The sequence below is a fragment of the Natator depressus genome, chromosome 8, assembly GCF_965152275.1.
Source record: "Natator depressus isolate rNatDep1 chromosome 8, rNatDep2.hap1, whole genome shotgun sequence".
NCBI lineage: Eukaryota > Metazoa > Chordata > Testudines > Cheloniidae > Natator > Natator depressus.
In genome coordinates this window covers 56,841,720-56,867,733 of record NC_134241.1, presented here as the reverse complement: position 1 = coordinate 56,867,733, position 26,014 = coordinate 56,841,720, and the positions used below count along the sequence as shown (strand labels likewise).

The window sequence follows — 26,014 nt, the reverse complement described above, 5'->3', positions numbered from 1 at the left end:
AGAGAGAAAGAAACAGTAAAAACAAGAGACCAAAAACCAAGAGACCTCTCAATTAGTAATACCCTGGAATTTAAACTATGGGGAATCAAAATCATTTGTGATTTTAATACAGAACTTCTTTAATATGATCCAACACCACCACCATTTTGCCTGGACATTTCTTACCCTGTTATTGTCTACAATTCAGACTTGATTTATGTCTTATCAATTTTATTTTTCTAGTATGAAACAATATAAATCTAATGAAAAGTTGTGCCATTTTAAATCACTTGAAAAGCTTTTCATTACAGGTCTATTAGCCTAATAAGAAAGAACTACCATTAATTATGCATACCTCTGGAGTTGGAAGTTCATGCACATGGCAAGTTCACGGCTCCTAAGTTTCATGACAAATTCATATTTATAATGTCATAAGATAATTGCAGAGAACATCATCAATGGTAATTGTCTACTGTACTCCCAGTAATTAGTGTCCAGTGATTTACTGAAAACTTTTCCTTCCTGTAGGAAACGATAGTATGTTTCATAGCAAATGTAGCAAAAGTCTAGTTTTTAGTTTGTTCATAGGTTAAATACGTTTTTTTTCTATTATATAGAAAGGTAATTCTAAATATTTGGGACACTGCTTATCTATTACATTTGAGTTATGTAAGTAACTGATGTTTCTTTAGAGTGTATGAATAAGTCTCCAAAATGAATCTGGCCTATATGCCCAAGGAGTTCCTCAATAGTCAGCTAACAAATAAATGAACAGATCCTGAACACCTTATTCAGTAGCCTCAAAGAGATTATGTGAGTAGAGCTTGTTGCAAAGTGATCCTCCCTACACACACACAAAGACATTTAATAAAAAAAAAAAACCTACATTTTTTTAAAGCAGCTCACAAATGAAAATTCAGCCAAAGTCTCCTAAAGAAAAATGATTGTACTCAAAAGCCCCTCCCCCCTCAAAAAAGTGTATTTTGGGCCAAAACCTCAGTTCTTATGGGGGGGAAATTCCACCATTTCAGACATTTCTGCAAAAAAGCTTTCATTTTGCTGGAAAAATTTGACTAGTTCTGTAACTGATAGCTAACGCAAAACTTCAAATTCAGTCTTGGCCTTTTCATGTAATTGAGACATTTGTTCATGTTTTCATTTCACTGTAATGATGTGATTTAAAATTTTCATATGCTGTTGTGAAGTTTTACATTACAATACTAGATCTATTCAATAGTACGCTTCATTTTAAAAGTAGGGGTTTTTTGAATAGATTATGGCCAAGATTTTTCAAATTTGGTGGCCTGACTTCCAGAACTGCTGCACTCTTATAGGTCTCATGGGACTCTGATTTGGGCCCATCTGTAACTAACACATTTAATACAAGACATACTAGGGGAGCATACTAGGTAAGAATCTCCCCCCGCTCCAGCCCCTGCACACTGGGTAAAGGTATTCTAAAATACCCAGATCTCTCTTCCAAGGACCCACTCCCCAGTCTTGGTATAACATCTTTGCTGGTGGTGGGAGGGGCCTATCAGGAGAGGGCCACCCACATAGTGCTGCTACCATAGACAGGCAGAGACATACCCCTGGGGCCATTTCAGTGCAGCCAGAATTGGGAGGGGAGACAGGTGGCTGCAAATTGTGCCACACCTCTTAAAGGCACAGCACAGAACAGCACGCTAACATTCCCCCAAAGCCAGACACAAATAAATGAAACCCTCATCGATTATCTTTTTTTTTGAGCTATCATTATATAGCTGTTTCTACACAAAGACAATAGGGTTGCTTAGTTAAGGAAACACTATGCAAAATTAATCAGTTCTCTGTGAGGTCCCCCAGCCTCTTTGTGCTTCTTTGTCATTGTTTTCTTAAGGGCTTCAAATTGTTGGAGATGTGCCCCAATCTGGGGGTTAACACCGTTCACTAGCCTGACTTTGGCAGGGTACAGGCCTGTACAAGTTAATTGTGATCTTATGGAGCATGAAGAAAACAAAACCCCTTCTGCACAACCCCTCCATCAAATGTATGTCACTAATGCTCTGCATTTCCATGAAAGCTCAGCATGCCCAGGGCTTACAATAATTGCTCCCTCTTGGGAAAGCTAGACCTAATCTTTATAGATGTTAAAATGCTCCAGTTAGGCCAGCTCTTTCCCTGTGATGTTGCCATTCACTGAACCATTACAAGCTTCCCACAGATCTCCAAAGACCTGAACTTAGCACAGTATTATTCTTCCTTGAGGCCAGATAATTGGAACCATCCAATTTATGTAGTCACTGACAACATGCTGCGATGTTATACTGGACCTTCAACATGATATCTCTGTCTATACTGTACCTGACTAAACTATCTTTATACAATGAAAGGTAAAAATAAACCCTTGAATTAGATTTTTCCCAAAGGATTGTATACTCCTGTTTGAATGACAAGCATGCCATACTTTAGCCATACTACTGACAGAGAGATTCATTAACTGTATGCTTTGTGTAGCTTTTTCTTTCCAGCTGCTCTGGATGTCTTGCTATTCCGTTAGCAGAGAGCTAGCTGCTGTTCTTAGGACACTACAGCAAGATCATTTCAGCATGTTCTTTGACCACGTTAGAAAGTCTTTTTGTATTGCCTTCTGAAAGCCTAATCTGAAAGCCTAATCCTGGGCATTTAGCGTAGCTTTCTCGGTGTTCCCGTTTACTGCCACCAAGCATGTACTCTTGCCTTTGCCAGTGTTAGTCTTAGTAACTGTTAGTAAAGATTAACCTGTTTAGTCCTCTTTCTTGTAAATTAAATTCATTTGCATATTAGCTATTGTCCCAGCATCTTTATAGATTTAGCAAAGAGTGCGTTTGAATTCTAAGACCCAGCAGGTTGGCTCTTAACCTGTATTCAGGAATTTATGTAACTGAGTGCATCTTCAGATCTGTGGGAATCCAGGTGTCCAAGGTTTAATTACCCCATCTCCCTTCAAACTACGGACAGTATCTCCAGAAGTAGAAACAAAACTAGGTGGCTGATAAGGGATACTTGTTATGGAAGATACTTATGTAATGGACAGGGTGGTCAATAAAGGATCATTATTAGTACAGATAGGTTCTGCAAGGGATTAAAAAAAAATCAGAAGTTTAGTACTGGATGGGACCTCAATAGGTCATCTAGTCTAGTCCCCTGCACTCAAGACAGGATTAAATAACAACTAGGCCATTCCTGACGTGTTTGTATAACCTGTTCTTAAAAACATCCAGTGATGGAGAGTCCACCACCTAGGCAATTTGACCTATTGAAACATGTTTTTAACTTATTAAGAAATGTTGGTTGTCACAGCTGTTAGTGATAATGACTGGATTACAGGTTCCGTCTTATGCAAACAGGTAAACTGAAGACTGTAAAAGAAATTCCACTTGTAATTAGGAAAACAGAACACAGGGTAAATTTATCCATGGGAAAGTATTTTTCCCCTCCAAAAAGGGGTTTCTATAAAAAAAAAAACGACAGAGGTTTGGGGAATTAGTTTGGGAGTGCAAACTGCTAGCACCCCAACAGTTAGAGGAGTGGGAGACAGAAGCCTGCTCTTTACCTTACACCAAAGGTGATAATGTATCTATTTTCTGTATAGTGCTGTACTAATTCAATAATTTCATTTGATCCTATTATCTGACAATCTCAAATGATTAAATTCAAGCACCAACACAATACCAGTCTCTGATCATTATGAACTGAGTTTTTCATTTTCTTCTTTTGACCCTGTCATATATCCCAAAGTGGGATATCTGTTCAGTGCAGGATCTTGCTCCAATTCTATGCCATTTTTTTATTCAGCTTTCCAATTAGTTCTCAAGACTATACAGACACGGTCTGTAAGCAGAGGAGGATTTGCCATGAAACATACAGTGCGGTGGCATGAGGCCCCAATGACAGGGGGCCCCCAAAATGCAGAACAAATCTCATCTGACAACCTGCCCCTGAGTCCCGACCGGTGGCGCAGCAGGACTCAGGCAGGCAGGCTGCCTGCATTCCATGGCTGGTGGCCACACGCTGCTCCTGGAAGTGGCCAGCTGCTGGCACGTCTCTGTGTGCGCCTGGCAAGGGGGAGGAGGCTCCGCACACTGCCGCTGCCCCCGCCCCAGGCAGTGCATGGAGACCCACTGCCCCTCTCTCCCGCAAGGGGAGCACAGAGACGTGCCAGCAGCAGCGCAGCAGGGCTAAGGTGGCTCCCTGCCCATGCTGCCTCCCTCCCTCCATGCCGCGCCACCCCCGGAAGCAGCCGGCATGTCCCTGCAGCCCCGGGGGGGGGGGGTGGTCTCCACGCGTTACCCCTGCCCCGAGCACTGACTCCGCAGCTCCCATTGGCTGGGAACTGCGGCCAATGGGAAGTGCAGAGACTCCCTGTCCCCCATACCTAGAAGCTGCTGCCAAAGAGGTGTGTCAGTCGCTTTGGGATCTGCACCGCCCAAGGTTAGCATTGACCCCTACTGCACCCCAACCCATGCCCCATCCCAGAGCACACACCCAAACTTCCTCCCAGAGCCTGCACCCCTCTCCCACACCCCAACCCCCAGCCCAGAGCCGGCACCCTGCACCCAAACTCCCTCCCAGAGTCTGACCCCCACAACCATCTTGCACCCCACTCCTCTGCCCCAATCAAGGTACCTCACTTTATTTTCATTTACTTCCTATTACTTATAACGTAGGAGGAGGATGAAGAAAAAAAGAATGAAAAACAGGACGGGGGAGATAAGAGAGAATGTTCTTTTTCTTGGCTGGGTCCCAGGTGGGGACTCCCCAAAATGAAGCTGTGCACAGGGCCCCACTAACTCTAAATCCACCACTGTCTGTGAGTGACTTTCAGCACCAGCTATTCCCTTTTGGCATTTACCATGATTTTATTTTGCCATGGACAGACCTGGGGCTAGATCCTCAGCAGGAGGATCTGTGGCACTTTACACTAATTGAGAATCTGGCCCCATGCAGCATGCCCATTGCCACGATTTCAGAACAGTCACACCAGAAGTTGTGAAAGCATGATCAGGAAGCCTCAAATCCTGCCCCAGAGAAGCACAAACAGACCTGTATCCCCTGGTCTATATCTGCTGCCTGAAGCCGCTACGCTGCAGATTTCAGGTGGGCCCCAGGGGCAGCAGGTGCTGCTGCATGCTGCAGTACAGCGCTCACCTTATAGATCCTAGGTCTGTAGTGTGGCTGACATCTGGGGCATTATTGAGGGGAGTTAGTTGCACCAGCCCCTAATGATCCCCTTGGGTATTCTAAAGATTGTTCTCTTTCAGAGTAGCATCCGTGTTAGTCTGCATCCGATGAAGTGAGCTGTAGCTCACGAAAGCTTATGCTCAAATAAATTGGTTAGTCTCTAAAGTGCCACAAGTACTCCTTTTCTTTTAAAGATTGTTCTGCCACCCTCACTCAGGCCAAGGAGTTTCCTTACTTTACACGTGTGACTAAAGGAGGAAGAACTGAGCCCTTACCATATGCTTTTTACATATCTTTCTCATACTTGGATGTGCTTTCTATTAGATTTTGCCTAGCACAAGAGTAATGAAAGCTTTACTTTTTTCATCCCTCTAAATCGAATTGATCTGATAAAGCTTTTTATCTGACAGTCCACAGGCCTTCCATATTATGCGGAATATTATCATTAAACCTACTAACTCCATTATTTTTCCCTTGTAATTTCGTGATTTGATTCTAATATTGTTTGGGGGCAAAAACTAAACAAACAGAATTTTTAATATGTTTTCAGATCCTAATCATATGCATCATCTTTCATTCTGTTTCCATTGGGCAAGGTTTTTCATTTTAAAATGAGAAAGTTGAAATCCATAATTATGGTCTTTCCACAGTAGTCTTACCTCATTACATAGTGTTTTATTCTTTATTCTACTTGGCTTGGGGCTACAAAATGTAATGTTTTTTTTCCAGCCATTTGCTGTTCTGTTTACCGACTTACAGAGTTTTGTTTTTTTACTTTTCACTTAGACATTCAGTGTGTACGTAAGATAGAAAAAACAAGCATCTGTATGTATACAGATGTGAATACATAGTTTCTATTATATTCATGCCTTGAGGCCCCAACCAACATCATGAACCCAGTCCGCTAGGTGCTTTACATGCTCATAAGAGAGCCCCTTACAGTCTAATTAGACAACACAAAGCAAAAGTTACCCCAGTTTTGAAGAGGAGGCAGGCTGCCTTGAGATTCCCAGCCCAAGATCACACAAGAAGCGTGGAAATGAGTCCATATCTGAGTCACACAGTCCAGTGCTTTGGCTACTTGGCCATTCTCCCTCAAGGGGGCTCATAATATAGTCAGTTTTATTAAAAAGATAGGACCAGCGAAGATTGCACTTCATAAAAAGAACAGGAGTACTTGTGGCACCTTAGAGACTAATTGCACTTCATGACATTTCCAGACTTTAATTCCTGATTCCTGCTTCTATATTTAAAAAAAAACAACAACCCTACAACCGCTAAAAGGTCTTGAATGCACAGCCTCCACAGCAAGAGAAAAATAAAAGCAAAATCTTCTGAAAGAGACCTACACCCACCCTCCTCTCACACACAGTAACGTGGAAGAATAGAGAGATCATTTCTCAAAGGTTTATTCAAAAGTTTACATTAACCCTTTTTTGGTTTACTGGAAAAAATGATCCCGGATGTCAGATATCCAAATGACTAGCCACAGAATCTAGAGTTAAAATCTGAATACACAGATAGCCACTCTAGTAGCCCTTGGACAAGCATCCGGAAAACACAGACAGTTCCATCTGATAAATCAGGACCAAGTACAGTTTCTACCCTAATAGAGCTTATTTGTCTCACTTGGGTGAATCAGAAGTAAATCTATGTCAGATAGTGCAAGTCATTGAGGTGTGGCATCAGTAAGTCTGTAAACCTAGGCTCTGTCCCAAAGCCACTGAAATCAATGAGAGGATCATAGGTAAGAAAAAAACAACTCCTTATTCAGCAACTAGTCCCATTTGGGATCAAGCCTTTTTTGGAACTATTCACATGCTTACAGTTAGGCACCTGCTTAACTAGGTTACTTCCTTGGGGCCATCCTTAACAATTATAAACATTGCTGTGTAACCTTGAGCCTGTGCAGATATTTTATAATATGTATAAAGCAGAACTTTGTTATTACGATTGTGCCATGCTATTTGATGGCTACATCTGTCAACTTACAAATTCCATTTTACCTTTACGAATGCCATGTGGTATTTCAACCTCCTTTTTGAATGTAGCCTTTAGTGTGGCTTTTGAGGATTCATTACAGGAAACTAGCACCTAGTGGACAGACTGTGTGGGAACATTAAGTGGCTCTATCCTAGATAAACATTGAGTTTTTGTCAGCAGGGACATTAACTTCGAGCAACTCTCTGCCCAGCAGCAGATTTGAGTGGGGGCAGGAATCTGGAAACTCCCCAGCAGACATGCAGACAGGGGTAAGAAATGCATCAGAGGCTTAAAAAAAATGTTGTCTGGTTCCAAGGGCTCGGGTGACTGGACCGTGTGGCCATGGGCTCTGCACGTGGGAATGTGTCTGAGACCCCTGGAGCTAGGAACAATGAGCAGTCACTACTCAGGCCCACCTATGGAATCCAGTTGCTGGTGTTCATCCAGAGAGGGGGATGGGGGCAGGTTGTGACAACTGGTATCCAAGTCAGTTTGAGACTTCATGTATTTTATTTTCTGGACTTCTATGTGGCATAGCATGCAGAGCACTATAACTATCTTGGTAGAGATAGCTAGCTAGTCAGAATAAAAGCTACAGTCATAATGAAACAGGGAATGGGGAGAAAAGAGTCTTATGTGACTTCTTTCAGAACTAGGTGATTCAGTCTTTAAAAAAGCATCCAGAAAGATCATGTTTAGCCATGGAGAATTAAAAACATTTCAAAAGATCCATCAAGTTGTAATATGTGATGGGATGACTGGACGGGTAATAGGGGGCATCACCTTTGAAGAAAATTTCCAAGGAAAACTATTTCAGGAAATTTCTGTTTCAGAAAACTTCAAAGATATGCTTTGAATTTATTTTATGGGGTTTTCCCCTTATTTTTACATGTCAGTAATATACCCCTAGATTAACTACTTGATGAGTCATAATGACAATAATTGAAATATCCTATTACATTTTTAAACCAAAGGCAGCTGATAAGATGTTTCAGACTGTCCTATTTGTGCTGTAATGAAACAGTTTGACACTTTGTACACTACTACTTCTTGACATGTCAGTAATGTACAAAAAAAAATATAGCAAGCAAACGTTTTAATGAATTTTTTGTATTCCAGAAAGAAAATTCCTACATTTAAGTCCTTTGGAAATTGTTTCATGTGAAATTTCAAAAAAAGTTTGTTCCAAATTGAAACAAAGCAAGTTTTAAAGTGTCAACATTTCCCCTGAAATAGAAATTCTGAGTTTCAACCAACTCCATGTCATGGCACCTTGTTCTTCTTATACTGCTAAATAGGAAAGAGGGTGCTGACTTGATCCTTGTTAGATAGTTAAGGGAGTTTGAGTTGGGTGTGGAAAAGGGAGCTGGCATGGAAAAGTTTGAGAAACACCATGCTATTGCATCAGACTACCTAACCTTATGATCCCTCAGAGTCACTCATGTTTCAATCAGAACATGTGTGTACTTATTGGTATCTTAACTTTTTTTAATCCTTCTCGCTTTGTATTTGGGTCTTTCAAACCCGGCTTCTATTTTCCTTCTGGCCACCTCTTTCCTTCATTCACTGACTCTTATTAGACAGGAGTCTTTCTATGCATTTGTTTTTCTAGCTTAGCTCTATCAATAACACTGTTCTCAAATCATTTTTTTAAACTCTTGTCAATTGCAAGGAATTGTTGATTTCCTTTTCACATCCTGTTTTCCTTACACACATCTAGTGTCTTTCACTATTTGTTTCAGTATTCATTCCTTTTACAATTAATACTCAAAATTAAGACATCCTAAAATTCTGGTTCACTTTATTCTGAAGCCTGTTGGTTTTCCCCTCTGAGTTTCCTTTTATTTAGTTTATTAGCTGATGACAACCCTTATCAGGTTTATTACATTGTCTGTCTATTATGATCTGTTCATTTGGGACCAAGATGAACTACCATAGCAGTGGAGTACTCGTGTTTAAACTCATAATAAATTCTATGTTTATGGAATATCCTGGTCACTGGATAGCGGCTTTTCAACTCATTACCCAATTGTGTAAAATGAGAGACATGTGAGTAAATAGATGTTACACTGGTTTGCCAGGGGGGTGGGGAGGGAAGAGAGAAGCACAGATGAAGGTGTATATGTAACATAGATACCCCAGGCTAGGTCATCAGTAGCGACAATTGAGCCTGGGACTTTGGATCTTTACATATGATCCTCTGTGCCCTGGACTAGGAGACCCAGGTCTATTTAACAAGGCTGTAGCCACATCAATCTTTGTGGCCTAACCACCACCAGAGGGGGACAAAGCACATTGAATGGGTGTGGCTTACACTATGATGAGCTCATTTAACTATTACAATGAGAAAAAGGTTAAGTACACACAGGATAAAAGCCACAAACATTCAAATACAAGTTGTGTGCCTGATTCATGATTGTATTGCTTCAGTTGGACCAGTGTAAAACTGGGTAGCCGCCGTGAGTCAGGCTCTATGGCTCTCTTGGTAAAGGTGTGCGGCAGAGAGTCTTCTCACATTGTGTGTCATTGTGAGGACTGCTCCCTCACTATTCCCCAGAGAGACACAGCACTCCAAGAGTGCAGGAGGGGCAGAGAGTAGGCAGAATCATTGCTCTGTCTCCCTCCTGCCATGCATGGTGAAGTGCACTGTATTCTGTGCAGTGGTGTAGCAGTGTGCATAGCTCTCCTTGCACACCAGGGAGCTGTGGGAGACAGTGAACTTGAAGAGAGGGAAATTCTATTGGTAGTGGAGTATAACTGCACCAGACCATAGGGGGCTGCACATAAAATGGCATGATCAAGTCTTTAAATATGTATTAAGATGTCACACTCCCTGAAAAGTTACATCTCTTTTTAAAATATGTATGCATGCTATCATAGAAGGCACATAAAGAGATTAAACCAAATAAACAGTCAGATCACAATATCATGATGATCTATAAAATTAATATACCAAATATAGCAAAAATTCTTCCAAGAATTATGCACATGCTTAACTTTATGCACTGTGAATAGTGATATTGAAGACAACAGAACTATTTAGGGTCCATCGAGTTTATTGTTAAATGGAAGTTCCTTCATTTGAGTGTTGAAAAATATCTATTTTAAAAGGCTTACTTCAATTCATTTCCATTAAAGAATACACATTCTACAAAACACATGCTATTCTGGGACAACCCATCAGCTATAGGTACTGATCACAAAGTTACATATCCAAAACTGTCCCAGCAGACAGAAGATGGAAAACGGAGGTCATTGAAGAAAACAAATCAGTCTTTTCATTAAGTTTCAGAAATGCCATAATTCAGAGTTTCCTTAATAGCATCTACAAACTATAAATCCACAACCACGAACACATTTAATACCTTGATAATCTCTAAAGACTATCAAGCAGAAGAAAAGAGGAGGAAGTGTGTGGCTTATTTCTTTTCCAATTGATTTAACACCACAATACAAGATTTATTACCCAAACTCCTCAAACAAACTCCTTGAGATAAATCTTATCTCGCTAAAATCCATAAACAAATACCTGTAACTTCAAAACCCTCACTCTCTACAGTATATGCATGATCATATCTGTTTACCCAGATTTACCAGGTTGTTGCAGGTGGAGTTGGTGAAACACAGAGAAATACTGTCAGAAACTGAGGAAAACTGCTCTTCACTTCCTCTGACATATTGCTTTCCAAAACATTTATTTTGTCTGATGGACAAGAAAACAATCCTCTCAGATTCTCAGGTACTTTATAGCTCTGGCTGTGTCCTAAATACCAGAACAGCCTCTGATATAGTATTACACTGATCTTTGAATAGCTCTTAAGACACTTCATTTTAGCCCAAAATTATGCTTCACACAAAGTAGTAGTCCTCACTTTCGTGATTCTTTCAGCAATAAAACAGAGTTAGAAAGAGGAGAAGGAGAGGGAGAGGGAAAGACTGACTTATTTACACTTAAGGAATAAATGGCAAATTAGGTAAAATTTCCAGCTTGAATAATTTCTTAGGTGCCCCCCATTTTGGTTCCTTGGGTCCCACATTTGGGTCTTGGCAGGTTGAAATGCATGTGTCCTACTTTCAGGGCTTCATTCTAGGTTACTAATTAGCCAACAGAAGTTTTGCTTGAGAAAAGAGTGCATAGTATAGCTTTCATTCTTGATGACAAAAGAGGCATTTACGTCTTTTGGAGCTCCAGAAAACTTTCTCAGAGGTTTATTCAAAGTCATTTTAATCCCAGCTTTTGCCTATTCTTAATTATGATCTGTCCCAAAAATTAATTTTGCAAAGGCTTCTTTTATTTGGAAACCATTAAAAATTCCTTACCTTATAAAAAGAGAGTATTCAGTCAAGAACAGTCTGTTCAGTTTAATTAGCCCACCACTATAATATATTCTTATGCTGTAACATTGTGAGAGTTCTATTACCTGAGTCACAGTTCTTTACCTATCCTTTCCTAAAACTAGGTTTTGTTTCTTCTTGGAACCAGTGATTTTGGCTGTTAAAGACCCAATCTTCACCTGCTGAATAGTGATAACAGGTTGATTTCCTTCCTTCTGAGACTGCTCTATGAAAACCCATCCATCAAGGTGTATCTAATTAAGAAACTTAGTAAAGATATGTTTGAAGTGGATATCTAAGATCCTTAAGGGACTGGGGAATTGAATCAGTACTTCAGACATATCAAATTAGTTAATGATTTGGGGATCTTTATTCTGCAAGAGCATGTAAATTAAAAAAGGAAAAAAGAATTTCATTTAAGCTCAGTAGCATGGAGAAAGGAGGACATTTGGGTCCCACTGCATGTAATTTTAAGTCTGTTTCATCTGAATAGAGTATTAAAAACTTAGGGGAAAGTTCTCTTGTAGATTTAGTACTTTTTTTTTTTTTACACTGAATACTGATGACTACAGTCTTCAGTGTCTCTTTTCTGCTAGTCACCTGAACTAAATGCTGCAAGTGTTTAAGCTGACATGTGGTAGGGTGCTATAGGTTGTTCGGTAGTGCTAATTTTAGATCCTGCATATTCAGTTTGAATTGCATTTCCCAGCCAGCAAGAAGACAATTTTAGAAGGGGCAGATGGGAAACGAAGGTTGGAAGACTCCCCACAGTGAAGAACAGCGAGAGAGAGAGAGAGAGAGAGTTGATGGGTAGAAGTGTGTAGTAGATGCCTCCTTTGCAACAGCTGTAGGATTCCATACAAGTCCAGTGAAGAGTTGGGCCAGATGGTTAAATCCAGTGCAAGTATTACCATTACATTAATTGCAACTGTGCATGGTATCTGCTTTGTAGATTCAGTTTATTACATATTTTTATACCTCCATTTTGGTGCAGAGAAAGCCTAAGATACACGAACTACATCCTGAACTAGTATATAGAAAGTGACTACACAATAGCATATCTGCACTATGACCTGACAAGCAAGACAGAGCCACCTCTAAGTTGGCTGGGTGAGGCCTACAAAGAATTGATTTCAAACTACAGGAAGAACAGTAAAGAACTTTACTTTATCCATCTGTGTCATGTCAATTCTATTCCAAGTCTGATCAAGTATAAGCTTGGACAAAATATTACTTTTATGAACTGCCAGAGCTGTACATACTTTGCTAACTGGATTATTTTCTTGTGGTGCACTGTTATAAAGTTGGATAAAAGGGCATGATAGGTACTTAAAAGAATTGGAACAAACCCAACACTTAATGCTTTAAGGACATATAGGGTATATCTATACTGCAATTAAAAATCTGCAGCTGGCCCATGCCAGCTGACTCAGGCTTTCAGGGCTCAGGCTCATGGGGATGTTTAACTGTGGTGCAGATGTTTGGACTCAAGCTGGACCCTGGGCTCTTGGACCCTGAGCCCCAGAATCCTGTGAAGGGGAGGGTCTCACAGCCTGGGCTCCCGCCTGAGCCTGAACGTCTACACCACAATTAAACAGCCCTAAGAGCCTAAGCCAGCAGGCATGAGACAGCCGCAGGTGTCCAATTGCAGTGTAGACAAACCCATTGCATCAAGTTTCTCATCTAAAGTGAGCACTCAGATTTGCCAAGGGACAAAGAATCCAGATATAATTTTTCTATGGAGCGCATTGTCTGCTGCACAGTAAAGTGGACCAGATCCTTTGCTGATGTAAACTGGCATAGCTCTATTGGCTTCAGTGGAGCAACCCTAATTTACACCAGCTGAGCATCAGGCCTAAAATGTATATACATAAAAATGAAGGATGCTCCATCCCAAAGTTCCTGTTATGCACTTATCCTGACAACTGATGAATAGCTAGTAGTCAAGCATATACTTTACTCTCCATTTCTTGAAGAGGTGTTATTTGTTCACAAGTGCGAGATACCTGTCTGAGACAATATGATTAGATTTTATATGAGGCAAGCGTTCATTGGCTGTATTTAGCAAACTACTATAATACCACGGAACAGATACTCTCTCAAGCGTTTTCCTGTTGGGCTTCGTTCAGAGTGAATTGTTTCAAAGAAATGGAGAATAAGCAGCTAAATCCTCTCTTTCTAAAAATCTTCCCAAAGAGCTTTGACAGGCAAAGGATTACATCTCTAAACAGAGGCTGTAGCACATAGCATGTAAGATTAGAACCACAGCAGCTTCATATAATGGACAGTGAATATTGCAGCTTGTTCTAAAAGGATTCATGACCCAGTTCACAGGCCTAAAATTTTACAGTTTTCTGCCTTCCTTAAGTGGAGACACAAAATCTCTGAAGGATGTAGCATTCCTGAAGTTAAATCTTTGAATGCTGGCAGCCTTTCATGGGGTGTTTTTGCACTGTCCATTCTGGTCTTGATCTGATTGCAGAAGTGGGAAAGCATGTAAAAATAGGAAGTCCCAGTTCCTGAAACCAAGCCTCCTTTAAAATGCTCTAATAACAAAGAGACCTTAAAGTGGAAGTGGGCACAGACGTACACCCACTTGAAACCAGCTTGGAGTGTTTAAGAAAAAAAGGCACTTAAAGGGGCCTTAGTGCAAATAAATAAATAATAAAAAATTCCTGGAGGGAAGGGAAGGGAATTATCTGAACACACACAAACCTGAAAGTAATTTATTCACAGTATGCTGTCCTGAACTGAAAGGTGAATTTGAGGGAAAAATGAAGAATGGCTCTCATGAACTTTCCAGCCCATTTTGCAGACTCAAGAGGTTTAGATATAACTATACCTGAATGACAAGTTTCAGAGTAGCAGCCATGTTAGTCTGTACCTGCAAAAAGAAAAGGAGTAAAAGTAATGACCCATCCACTCCCAGTCTTTATTCAAGCCTAAGTTAATTGAATCCAGTTTGCAAATTAATTCCAATTCAGCAGTCTCTCCTCGGAGTCTGTTTTTGAAGTTTTTTTGTTGAAGAATTGCCACTTTTAGGTCTGTAATCAAGTGAACAAAGAGATTGAAGTGTTCTCCGACTGGTTTTTGAATGTTATAATTCTTGACATCTGATTTGTGTCCATTTATTCTCTTATGTAGAGACTGTCCAGTTTGGCCAATGTACATGGCAGAGGAGCATTGCTGGCACATGATGGCATATCTCACATTGGTAGATGTGCAGGTGAACGAGCCTCTGATAGTGTGGCTGATGTGATTAAGCCCTATGATGGTGTCCCCTGAATAGATATGTGGACACAGTTGGCAACAGGCTTTGTTGCAAGGATAGGTTCCTGGGTTAGTGGTTCTGTTGTGTGATGTGTGGTTGCTGGTGACCTGGGGTATTCTATCTGCTACCCAAGATCCATAAAGACTGGGAGTGGATGGGTCATTACACAAAGTAAAGCTATTTCCCCATGTTTATTCCCCCACCCCCACCCCGCACTGTTCCTCAGACTTTCTTGACAATTGCTGGAAATGGCCCACCTTGATTATCACTACAAAAGGTTCCCCCTTCCCCCCCCCCGCTCTCCTGCTGGTTAAAGCTCACCTTAAGTGATCACTCTCGTTACAGTGCGTGTGGTAACACCCATTGTTTCATGTTCTCTATGTATATAAATCTTCCCACTGTATTTTCCATTGAATGCATCCGATGAAGTGAGCTGTAGCTCACGAAAGCTTATGCTCAAATAAATTTGTTAGTCTCTAAGGTGCCACAACTACTCCTTTTCTTTTTGCGTATACCTGAATGGTGAGCTTTTAGATATCAGCCACGTACTCATATTTACTGGCTAAAATTAAGTAGGATAAAGGGTTTGAGGATTATTGGGTAACTTAAAACCAAAGCTGTATTTCAAAATAACTCCCTTTTGGGGGGCAGGGGTGGGGGGTGAAAAACTTGTCACCTTTTTCAAGAGCCCTGCTGGGAATATTTCCTTCAGATCCAGACCAGATAATAGGGTACTTGTTTTGTCAACCACTTAAGTCAAAAAGCGTAGCTAGCCTTAGAAGTAGACTGCAACGAGAGTTGAGGAATCAGTATAAAAATAGTAACTGACTCAATTTAAAACCCAAAGTACACACAAGAATCCCTGACATCTAACACTGACTTGTAATGTTCTTATGATTGATGAACTAACTGCTCACTGAAAATGGCTTGGACAGCTTTAGCAAACACAAGTAGTTTTGGGTTCACAGTCATTTCAGTTTTAGGCATCTGCTCTCATCTCTACTCAAGTTATTCAGGAAAGTAATTAGAAAAAAGTCTATTATGGAAACTTTCACCCAATCAAGCCAGTTAAGCTAAAAATACCAAGGAATTGGAATTTTGTTCCCAATCTCTATACACCACATACAATATTTCTATAGCACTATGTCATCCACCATTTTACCTTATTTATGAAGGCTGATGGATGCTTTCTGCTCTAAAATCCCATTTCCAACCTCTAGCAAGTGAAGTTGCAAGGGTGGCGGAGATTATCTTTGTAACAAGATAACAGGAGTGAAGTAAAATCAGATTATTACCAGAGGTGCACATTCACATTTTAGCAGAGGCTGGCATATTTGTTCTTAATTTATGAAAGCCCTTTCCACTCCCTTTGTCAGCATAGTGTAGGCTGCAGACCTGTATGTCAGCCCAGGAAGGACCAGTGCTCCATTGTGTCTAAAAATAAACGGTGCCCTGGAGGAAGGGCCTGGAAAGACCTGATAAAATAGTTCAATAGAAAGTCTATGTACAAATCCATTCATTTTCCCTAACCTAGGGTCTTGTGGGCCTCTTCAGGGGCCTTTCCCCACACATCTCTTTTCTCCCCCATGACCCAAGAATCCATCAGCTTTTAATCAATCTCAGCTAGGAGGTATTTGATCAAAGGTAAGGCTGAGCCCAAATCCTTTTAAAGAGCCAGCTGCCTCTGACAGACAATCTCTATTTGCAGGCAGGAAAAAAAAAGGGCTTTTTTTCCCTTTTTTTTTAAAAAAAAGTGTATTAACCTGTTGATATTCAGAGAGATACTGGGTGAGTCCCAACATTAGTAATGCACAAGAACGACAAAGGAGTCACTGTTTGAAACAGTGAGTCACCAGTCCTAGAATGGTAATGACTGAAAGTGTTTTTTGTCAGTCTAACAGATGTTAAGCTACAGGTCTGATCCAAAGCCCAGAGAAGTCAGTGGAAAGGGTCCTAGTGACTTCAGTGAGATTTGGGAAAGGTCCTTGCTAAATCAGGTTTAATCTTATTCAAGACTTAGTGGACAGCTATCCTCACCCCATCACAAACCATAACAACTGGCCCCTTTATTGGCAAGCTTAGCTAACAGACCAGACAGCAAATGAATATTCCAAACAAGGTTGAGGAAGGCTGATAGGGCACAGGTCCTGACCCAAAGCTTTTGAAGTCACTTCTCATTTACTTCAACCATCTTTGTATCAGACCCAGAAGAGGGAAGCTTACCAGTTCTGAGGACAAATAAGGGGCTCAGTTGTATTGCTGTAGCACCTAGGAACCATAATCACAGACCAGGACTCCTGGTGCTAGGTGCTGTACAAAGACTTTCAGTCCTCAGTATTGTCTCCATTACCCCTTAAAAAAGGATGGCATTTATTTTTTTTTGTTGTTAAAAGCAGCTTCACCAGCTTTGCAATAGAGGAAAGGCAGTAGATCATCTAATGTTTGCCAAGTATTAGGTCAGGAGTTCAGGATCAATCCAATTAAGATCTCAAAAGATCAGATACTTAGACCTTCACACTGGTCCTATTCAAATGAGACTCCTCCCTTCCCTCAATATTTTTGTGTTTCCTGTCCTGCCAGAAAGCTGGAAGTACAAGCACTCAAAATAAAAAATGCTGAGGAGAAAAAGTGAGTGTTAACTTTAGCATGGGATCAGATCTAGAAGCGCGTAAAGGCTTAGACACTCTTCTATTTTGTGTCTTAACTGTCTTCTCCAGGCCTAATGAGATATCTAGAAAAAAATCACAATTAAGACTTGTCTTTATTGATAAGTGATTAATATTGACTGATTTTTAATTCTCCCCTAGGCATTCAGATCATATCATGATAATCCCTTTGTGATAAATGAAGGGTTAGGAAGTAGCTCCCTTTTATGGACACCTAGTCAGCCAGTAGCTATAAAATCCCTCTTAGTAGCTGTTCTCTAATTGTTCTACCTGTAAAGGGTTAAAAAGTCTTACTGCTATGCATAAGTAAAAGGAATTGAGTAGGCACCTGGCCAAAAGAACCAATGGGAGGGCTAGAACTTTTAAAAAATGAAAAACAACTCCCCTTTTGTCCGTCTGTTGTTCTCCAAGGAGAGGCAGACAGGGAAGAGCTATGCTGTAAGAAGCTTGGGGCCAGGTATGAAAAATCCTCAGTATCATACTAAGAAACTATTCATTTCAAACCTCAGATATGTAATTAGATCAGGACATGTCTAGGACGATGTAATTAGGTTTCTCTCTTTATTTCTTTATGGCTTGTGAACTCCTCTGTGCTAACCCCCAGGTGCTTTTGTTTTGCTTGTAACCTTTAAGCAGGACCTCAAGAAAGCTATTCTTGATGCTTAATCCTTGTAGTTATTCTTTTAAAATCTAGCAATAGCCTGGGTTTCCAGATGTATTTTTCTTTTTTCTCCTTTTTAATAAAATTGATCTTTTAAAAGAACAGGCTTGGATTTCTGTGTCCTAAGAGGTTTGTGCACATGTTGTTTAATTAGCTGCTAGCAACAGCTAATTTCCTTTATTTTTTTCTCAGCTCTTCCCCGGAGCGGATGTGAAAGGGCTTGAGGGTACCCCACAAGAAGGAATACCCAAGTGCACCTTCCTGGTCTCTCAAAGGGGTTCTGTACTTGGGTGGTGGCAGCATCTACCAAGCCAAGGTCTGAGAAAAGCGGTAACGTTGGGAGTTTAACACAAGCCTGGAGTGGCCAGTATTAATTTTTAGAATCCTTGTGGGCCCCCACCTTCTGCACTTGGAGTGCCAGAGTGGGGAATTAGCCTTAACACCTTTTTTTAACAAACTACTCTAGATGAGGACTATGTTATACAAACCATAGTGTTTCTTGGGCACATGTTTTATTAACTTGTTAACCTTTATAAAGTATTTACAAAATGTACCCTTAATATCAAGTGTGACTGTGTTATCACTATGCTCACATGAAACAATTTCCCAAGCCTGTTTTTTTTGTTGATAACTAAAGGCATGTCTACACTATGAAATTAGGTCAATTTTATAGAAGTTGATCTTTAGTAAGTGATTTTATACAGTCGATCGTACATGTCCCCACTAAGCGCATTAGGTCATGGAGTGTGTCCTCAATACTGTGGCTAGCATCAACTCACAGAGTGGTGCACTGTGGGTAGCTACCCACTGGAATTCTGGGTTAAGCTCCCAATGCCTGAAGGGGCAAAAACATTGTTGTGGGTGATTTTGGGTACATGTCATCAGTCTCCCCTCTCTCCCTCCTTGAAAGCAACAGCAAACAATTGTTTCACGCCTTTTTTCCTGGGTTATCCATGCAGACGCCATATCATGGCAAGCATGGAGTCTGCTCAGCTGCACACTGCTTTTGTGAGCTTTGTAAATACCTCATGCATTATCCTGCAGTTTATGTGGAGCCTAGCTAGGAGCCACCAGCATGAGGAAGACTGTGAGGACGACACGGACACAGACATTCCTGAAAGCACAGGATGTGGCAATTGGGCTATCATGGTGGCATTGGGGCATGTTGATACAGTGGAACGCCGCTTCTGGGCCTGGCAAACAAGCACAGACTGGCGGGACCACATAGTGTTGCGGGTATGGGATGATTCCCAATGGCTGCAAAACTTTCGCCTGTGTAAGGCCACTTTCATGAAACTTTGTGAGTTGCTTTCCCCTGCCCGAAGCACAGGAATACCAAGATGAGACCTGCCCTGACAGCTGAGAAGCAAGTGGCGATAGCCCTGTGGAAGCTTGCAACGCCTGACTGCTACCGGTCAGTTAGGAATCAATTCGGAGTGGGGCAAATCTACTGTGGGTGCTGCTGTGATCCAAGTGGCCAGAGCAATCGATAACCTTCTGCTAACAAAGGTAGTGACTCTTGGAAATGTCCAGTCATAGTGGATGGCTTTGCTGCAATGGGGTTCCCTAACTGTGGTGGGGCAATAGACAGAATGCATATCCCTATCTTGACACCAAACCACCTTGCCAAACAGTACATAAACCACAAGGGGTACTTCTTAAGGGTGTTGCAAGTACTGGTGGATCACAAGGGCTCGTGGAATGGCCAGGAAAGGTGTATGATGCTCGCATTTTTTGGAACTCTGGGCTGTTCTTTCCCAGACCAGAAAATTACCGTTGGGGATGTTGAAATGCCCCCAGCGTTGTTGTGCATCTGGGTGAGGAAGATATGGAACTTGGCAAGGAGGGCAGGTGGTTACACAATGGCTGCAGTGGTCATCTGTAGTCTAGTTGCCTTTCCTGCAGCTCCACCAGATGCCTCATCATGTCAGTTTGCTCCCCCATTAGCTTCAGCATCTCCTCCTGCGTGTTCCGATCATGCTCACTGTATGCTTTCTTGGCCTCTGCCACCCAACGCCTCCATGCATTCAGCTGTGCCTTATCAGTGCGGGAGGACTGCATGAGCTCTGAAAACATGTCATCACCAGTGTGCTTTTTTTCACCTTCTAATCTGCGATAATCTCAGGGACGGAGTTGATACAGGGAGCACAGAAACATTTGCAGCTGCGGGGGGGGGGGGGGAGGGAGAGTAGAATTTAAGAAGATACATTTCTGAGAACAAGAGAGACTCTTTCACAGTGAATCAAGCAATTCACAGCAGACAGCACATGTGTTTCAGGTTCAAGGTTGCATTTTGCCTTTTATATTGAGCACCTGCTGGTATGGTGACACATCAGACATGGCTGGGCAACAGAATTCAGTTTCCAGGCAGCCATGGTAAGCCAAAGGGTATATGGAGGTTGGCTTCTTCCATGTTCATAACATGTGGGAATGGTTTCAAACTGCAGTGCCCTCCTTTCCCATAGCAAGCAATGCAGTTTGGGTTTGCCGTTTAAAAGGAGGGGCTTCTGTTTTGGGGTGGATGTGCAGCACCCCCCCCCTTCCCTGCACATGGCTATTCTCTGTGATGATCCCTTTTAGCCAAGCACTAACAGCACAGCATGACCGGGGTCTAATGTGTTGGGGATCACCAAACAGAGGGGATTACTGGTCCCTACAAAAATTCCCCTATTTCAACCATGATATCACTCTCCTGAGGCTGACTCAGAAAGATAAAGACCGAATGTTGCATGAATGCGACCAAAACCCAGGACCATTTGCTGCCATGCTTTGTGCTGCAATGATTCCAGACTACTTGCTACTGGCTTGGCGTGGTAAAGTGTCCTACTGCGGAGGACGAAATAAGGCAGCCCGTCCCAGAAACCTTCTGCAAAGGCTTTCAGAGTACCTCCAGGAGAGCTTCATGGAGATTTCCCTGGAGGATTCCCGTTCCATCCCCAGACACATTAACAGACTTTTCCCAGTAGCTGTACTGGCTGCGAATGCATCCCAATTGTTCAGGGCAAATCAAACATTAAACACAATTGCTTTTAACCCCTGTAGTGTAGTTACAAATGTGCACTCACCAGAGGTGCCTTCTCCGCCTTCAGGGTCCTGGAACAATATGCCCTGGGAGGGTATTGGCTCCAGGGTGATGAAAAGGTCCTGGCTGCCGGGGAGAATGGATTCTCCACTTGCCTACTGCACATTCTCCTCCTCCTCATCCCCAAAATCCTCCCCCGTGTTGCGTGAGGCTGCCACCTTGCAGGCTTCCTTGGATTGTGGTAGGGTAGTGATAGGGTCTCTGCCCCTAAAATGCCATGCAGCTGATCATAGAAGCAGCATGTCTCGGGCTCTGACCTGAAGCAACCATCTGCCTCCTTTGTCTTTTCGTAGACTTGCCTGAGCTCCTTAATTTTCAAGCAGCACTGCTGTGTATCCCTGCTGTAGCCTCTATCCACCATGCCCTGTGAGATTTTGGCATATATATCAGCATTTCGTCTGCTGGATCAGAGTTCTGCCTGCACATACAGCAATCAGATCCCGTGTCTTCTCCCCATGCAGCTATCAGATCCAGTGTCTCCTGTTCACTCCATGTCGGAGCTCGTTTGCAATTCTGGGACTGCGTGGTCACCTGTTCTGCTTAGCTCGCTGTGCTGACCAAACAGGAAATGAAATTCAAAAGTTCCTGGGGCTTTTCCTCTGTACCTGGCTAGTGCATCAGAGCTGAAAGTGCTGTCCAGAGTGATCACATTGGAGCACTCTGGGATAGCTTCCAGAGGCCAATACCATCGAATTGCACAGTGCTGCACCTACAGTACCCCAAATTCAACCCAGGAAGGTTGGTTTTATCACTACTCCTCTCCTCGGGGAGGAGAACAGCAGTCGATTTTAAGAGCCCTTTAGATCGGCGGAACGGGGTTGGTTATGTAGACCCATTCCTTATAAAATTGACCTAACACAGCTAAATTCGACCTAACCTCGTATTGTAGAGCAGGTATTGGGACCTAGACCAGGTGTTCCTCAGAGTGAGGAAAGAACTAGTGCTAAAGAATTGACCTCTGAAATTTGAGAATGGGACTTTTCAAGCAGTGCAGCTTCTGGTGAAGCATGTGATTAAGATCCATCTCCAGTGTGCTAAGATGCTGTGTAGAAACAGGATAGTATTTGTTTTCATTTTTAAAGGGCCATTGATAAGGCTGGTAAGCCTAATAGACCTAGCAGGCTGTTTACATTAAAACCACTTTACATTACTCTGGTAGGCACTTTTAGGCTCCTTCACACTAGCAGAGCAATAAAAGTGGCCTTTGTGTAAACAGGGATCAGGTGTGCATTTGGTTGCCATCTGAAAATTGTGCTGCTGATGATGATGATCAGAATGTGTCCTGTTCTGAATATTATCCATCCCTTTCCCTAAGAGTGGATCCAGCCACCAGGAATGCTGGGGTGTGCAGAGGCTGCAATGAATGAGTGAGCTCTGTGATGAGACCCCCCAGTGATTAACCATGTGTCCCTGAAGTCAGAAATGTTGCTGCTTCAGGGAAAAAAGGGGCTCTTTGAAGGACAAGTCAGGGAAGAGGTCAGTTTGTAGAATAACTCCGTAATTCCAGTGGTCCCGGTAGTCAGACAAAAGACATTTTTCTATAAGGTTTCCTTCCTACCCTGATTGTTTTGTACGCCTTCTCCCCTGTGAGGTAATTGTGCACTTACAAAATTCAACTCTAGTTGTACATATTTTAGTGTTCTGAAGTTTTGAAAAAGTCCTAAATGAGTTAGAAACCTAAATGTAGGACTTTCAATGAGACTTGGGAGCCTAAGTGCCAGAATCACTTTTAAAACTGGGGCTTATGCACTCTCGAAAATTCTACCCCTTACTCATAAAGAAAATAAGGATACAGGAACATTCTTTATGGTAATGTACCCCAAAATAGCCTTGGATACAAGATTATGTATATTTTCCGTCAAATAAAAATATATAGGCAGGGATTTCCAAACAGGTTTAAACCCCTTAGTCCACTTTGGAAATTCCAGTCAGTGTGCTTTCTTCTCTTGTTTTATTTCCAAATTTCTAAAGTATGTTTTATTACAGATTTGAAGAGAAAAAAATATCTTAAAAATAGGTTCAGGAAAATGCCATTTTGATATGTAAATGTAAGAATTTAGACTAAATTGTGCTTTTTTAGACACTTCTGTAATGTAAAAGTTATTAACTAAGCACCTCTTTCTGTCATGTGTGAATGGCAGAAAGTTTCATAGTCAGACATATGACAGTTTTGAATGATTTCTTGTTTCCTATGATGTTTATAAACATTGTAACAAAATTTGTTTTGCCAAGGGCAAACATTGCCTCTGGAAAGATTTTAGCTATCATGAGTGAAAAAAAAAAAAAACCCACACACATGGTATTTTAGGAACTATCTGCAGAATTTCCATTATCCAAAGGTACATTACACATATCGCCAAGGTTACATGCTCTCCAAGGCACATTATTAAATATCTGCAAGGTTTCCATTTTCCTGACAGAAACAATTACAAATGCCATGCAAGAATAATTTCACACAGAAGTGAGGCAGGCATCAGAAAGTCTCTTAGGTAACAGTTGCAAATATCTATGCTAATGTTATAGTTCAACTTTTATAAAGAAAGCCAAATGGTATGCCACAAAAATAAGTTATGTGGTTTTGCAGCAACACACTATGCAAGCATAGTATATATGGCAAAGTCTTGTAGCACTCTTTAAACGTAAATTGTTTCAGACCTTAGACCATTCCCCACCCCCTATTCTGTTTCTATTTCAATAGAATGGTGAAGTTCTGCCAGATATTCTTTGAAGATTGCAGAACACCCACTGGCACTTTATACAAACAAAACAGATGGAAAGGGAGTCTGGTTTTGAGTCTGTTACTCCTGGAAGTCTGAAGAATGGATTACATTGTTCTCACCTCTCCTGTTGACTTATTTTGCCTTTGGTTTGTAATAATAAAAATAGTCGACATTCCTTTCCTGTAGTAGCCCCCCCCCCCCCCCAAACAGGAACAGTTAATGCTGATTTACTTTTCGCATTATAGCACTAAAATAATAAAACTGGTTAATCAAAACTGGTTAATCTCAACTTCTATTTTGAATGGATAAAGCACCCAAGTCTATGCATTCATTTCTAATTTTGCTGTAGACAGTTACAGTATACAATGATATTTGCATGTGTTCGACCCCCTCTCTTGGCTATTCCTCAATCTTCAGGCACAGCAACCAAGTGGAACGTTTCTTTATTGAAACTCATAACCAGAGCAAGGAAGATATATAACCAAAGGCTAGTTGTAAATCATTTGTGCAGGTCACCAGCCCCCAATGCAAATGGAGTTATTTGAAAGTGGGTAGGCAAAAGGTGTGCTCAGAGTTGATAAAGATCCCACTATATCTGATTAAAGGAAAAGTAGATGAAGAGCCTCCACTGTCATTTGTTTCACAGGTCCTTATTGCGTTTTGTTATACTCAGCTGAATCCTGATTTCTTTTTAGATTATTTTCCTTAATGCCTCAATTTAGCAAGGTACTTAAGCACTAGAGCTGGTTAAAAAAAAAAAGACAGCTTTTTTCTATTGAAACCAATGTGCTTAATGGGAACATACTGGCTTTGATTAAAGTAATTGGGAAGCTGTCAGGTCAAGAATGGAATTTCTGGTCAACATGAGAGAAACTCATCCTGGAATAGCCAAGAGCATAGTGATCAGGGCTCTGGTCTGTAGAAGACCCAGCTGTGAGTCTGGGCTCCAAATCAAGCAGATAGGAGACTTGAACCTGAGTCTCCCACAGCCCCAGTGAATACCCTAGCCACCTAGTGACTGGCCATTCTCTGGTATCTGCGTCTCTTGTGAGAAGTCAAAATAAATGTTAAAAACCTCTAAATTTTGTAGGGGGCTGAACTCTTGTTTTCCATCCAGCCCTACTAAGCAAATACCTGACTTTAAGGATGCGAGCAGTCCCTTTGACTTCAGGTCCTCATATGCATAGAGTTAGGTACATGCACCCTGCTGAACTGGGGTCCAAATAGGGAACTCTGTACTATTGCAAAGTTTAAAGGCTTTTGCCTTTCGGTATTTCAGGACAAGTAGTGTGGTCCAAATCCTGCCCTTCTGTGCTAATAAAGGACAAGGCTGAAAGTGCCCTGTTTTCTTCCTTCCCTTAGAGCAGCAGTACACTATTACACTATTTACACTATTTACACTATTTACACTATTTACACTATTTACACTATTTACACTATTTACACTATTACACTATTACACTATTTAGGAACACTATTTAGGAGTATCACGTTCCATGGTGCTAAGAATCTCAGTTTTTTTCAGCCAGAGGCTGTAGCCAAACCTCCACTCAACTTGAAGGTATGCTGCTATTTATAGCAGGCGCTGATCTACTCCTTTTGGATGAAGCAGCCACATACACCCTGTTATGAGAGCTTTCAGCGTTCCCGCTGGGACCATGCAGGATCCAAGGGGGAGAAATTCTCTGAGCTTTATCCTTGCTCCCATGCACAAGCATTCACCGAAGGCAGGATCTGGTACTATTTCAACCCTTTTTAAAAAAGACTGCCTGTGTGTAAAGACATATAAACTTAAAAACTCGAGCCCACTAGCCACATGTACTACAGAAATACCGTGCACTAAAATTAGTTATCCCGTGCAACATAATGGTAACTGCGTTATCTCAGGATAACATGGTAAATTTATGTCACACTCTGCCTACAAAAAGAAAAGGAGTACTTGTGGCACCTTAGAGACTAACAAATTTATTTGAGCATAAGCTTTCGTGAGCTACAGCTCACTTCATCGGCTGCATTCAGTGGGGGTGGGGAAATTGGAATCATGTTTGGCTAAGGGCAGGAATGGGAACAGGGACACAGGTGTAAGGCTTTGTGGTGTCAGAGCTGGGAAGGGGG

At 41.5% G+C, this 26,014-nt stretch overlaps 1 long non-coding RNA gene across 1 annotated transcript in view; it reads right to left on the bottom strand.

Moving 5' to 3' along the window:
• The window catches only part of LOC141992855 (uncharacterized), a 473,559-nt gene that overhangs the window by 101,930 nt on the left and 345,615 nt on the right, over positions 1-26,014 (bottom strand). The gene's annotated exons all lie outside the window — the stretch shown is intronic.